Source organism: Glycine soja, chromosome 10 (genome assembly GCF_004193775.1).
Source record: "Glycine soja cultivar W05 chromosome 10, ASM419377v2, whole genome shotgun sequence".
Taxonomy (NCBI): domain Eukaryota; kingdom Viridiplantae; phylum Streptophyta; class Magnoliopsida; order Fabales; family Fabaceae; genus Glycine; species Glycine soja.
In genome coordinates, this window is record NC_041011.1 from 14,210,873 (window position 1) to 14,213,444 (window position 2,572).

Genomic DNA, 2,572 nt, shown 5'->3' on the forward strand with positions numbered 1-2,572 from the left:
TCGCCAGCAAAAAGATCGAAGTGGATCCGAAAAGAGGCAAATTTGATCATCCTACTAGGACGACTGAGAAAACTGGGGCAAATGAAGAGGGTGAGAAAGAGGGAGAAACCCATGCTGTGACTGCCATTCCTATACGGCCAAGTTTCCCACCAACCCAACAATGTCATTACTCAGCCAATAACAAACCTCCTCCTTACCCCACCACCCAGTTATCCACAAAGGCCATCCCTAAATCAACCACAAAGTTTGTCTACCGCACTTCCAATGACGAAGACCACCTTTAGCACAAACCAAAAAAAAAAACACCAACCAAGAAGTGAATTTTGCAGCGAGAAAGCTTGTAGAATTCACCCCAATTCCAGTGTCCTATGCTGACTTGCTCCCATATCTACTTGATAATTCAATGGTAGCCATAACCCTAGCCAAGGTTCATCAACCTCCATTTCTCCGAGAATACGACTCGAACGCAACGTGTGCTTGTCACGGAGAAGCCCCGGGGCGTTCCATTGAGCATGGTAGGGCTCTGAAGCGTAAGGTGCAAGGTCTAATTGATGCGGGCTGGCTGAAATTTGAGGAGAATTGCGTGTAAATCCTGACATTGACAAGAGATGCCACACATGGGGCAATTTTGAAAGCTGTTGTTAGGTGTCCCTAATGACTCATCAGGGTTTCCAAGTTTATGCCATTATTGTAAACCACAGCTACAATGTTAAATGAAATGGATAAAGTTGATATCTTTGTCCCTCATCCTCTCACAAACGCTTGTTTGCTTATTCAACTTTCATCGGAATGTGGGTGCAAGCCATTGGTCTGTTTGCTCAAGCGACCTGCGCTCCTGAGTGTTGACTTCCAAGACTGTTCAATCAGAGATTACTCGTCTTGCACGTTGGTGGGGGTGCCGTAAAAAAACGAGTAAAGTTCAAAACAAACAAGTTTCAAAATAAAATAAAATAAAAGTGTTCAAAAAGAAAAAAAAAAAACATTTGATTGACTGTGCTTTCAAGATGTTCATGTGACCTCATTTTATCATCCTGGAAAGTTTGTCTTTTTAGAGAGAAGTGAGTTATCAAGAATAGGATGTTGGACAAATGGCCTTAGTTACCTTGAGAAGAAGAGGGGATTGAATTAAGATACGAATATTATTCCCCAATTAAACTTTCACTCTCTCTTTTCGGATTAACAATGCACATAGGGACAACCCTTCCCTTGTGTTCAAGAATCCTCTACTACAAGAGACCCATGGTCTCTTAATCCCTTTTCAGAAATAAGAAGAAGAAATCTCTCTTAAAAGGGATAGATTGTACAATGAAGACCAATCAAAATTCATTATTGAATATGCAAGTGGTTGACCAAGGAATCTTTTTGAGAGGATAAGACATTTCAGTTCAGAAAAACTCTTGATCTTTCGAGAGGATAAAACTGTTTGGGCAATGAAAACTCTCTTTAAAACATTTGAATGGCCGTTCATAAAACATTTGAATAGATATGTCTCTTGGAAATTATTTTCTGAAAATCCCCTTTGGTAATCAATTACAAGACTTACGTAATCGATTACAGGTTTTAAAAAATTTGAATAAAAACATTTTTAACTACTGGTAATCGATTACCAGAGAGCAAATCTCAATTTGAAATGATAGAATTCTTTGGTCAAACCTTTTGTTTTTTCAATTTGGAAACTTCTTCCAAAAGATTCTAGAAATCAACTTGATCATATATCTTGACTTTCTTGGATTCTTGTCTTGAATAAAACTTAGAAGCATTTGATCCTTTAGCATCATCAAGACATCAAAACATCTTGCTTCTACATAGGAGTCATTTGACTTAATCCATCAACTGAAAAATCCTTCAACTATTTCTCGTCCTTGGAAAATTCTTTTTGCAAGAATCAATTGCGTCTTTCATTCTTCCTTACTACGAGGTTGTGAAAACAAGACAACAATTGGTACCTCTAAGCCCTACACTGGGGCAATGAAAGGCCCCATGCATAAACCTCAAACGAACCTAGGGGCAGATTAGAAGTTCTCACTCAATAGGTTCCCAGCTACAAGGTCATGACGAAAGACAACGATTGGTACCTCAAAGCCTTACACTGGGGCAATGAGGGGCACCGTGCATGAGCCTCAAGTGAACATAGGGGCCGATCAAAAGTTCTCACCCATCGATGTTTTTAACAAGAAAAAGGGGACAAACCCTAGGATTTCAATGGATTGATTAAACATCAAACGACTCCATTGACGTCACTCCAAAATGGTCAAGTGACTAGATCAAAAAGAACATACACTCTGAGGGAGTTCCCGGAGAGATTTGCAAAAAGATAGGATGAGGTTGCATGAATTATCACCTCTTTCAAAAGGACAGTCAATCTGTGTTTTCCAAAAAAATTAAATCAAAATCAAAATCACAAAACAAGGAAAGAATGACATGAACATTGTACAAACTTTCCATTTCATTGCATTATTTCATATGAAGTCCGCATTTACCAAATTTCACAACAAAGGTTGCATGCATCTGCATCCCTAAAAATCATGTTGACTACATAGATTCCCTACATCTAAATGTCCAAATCTTTTGA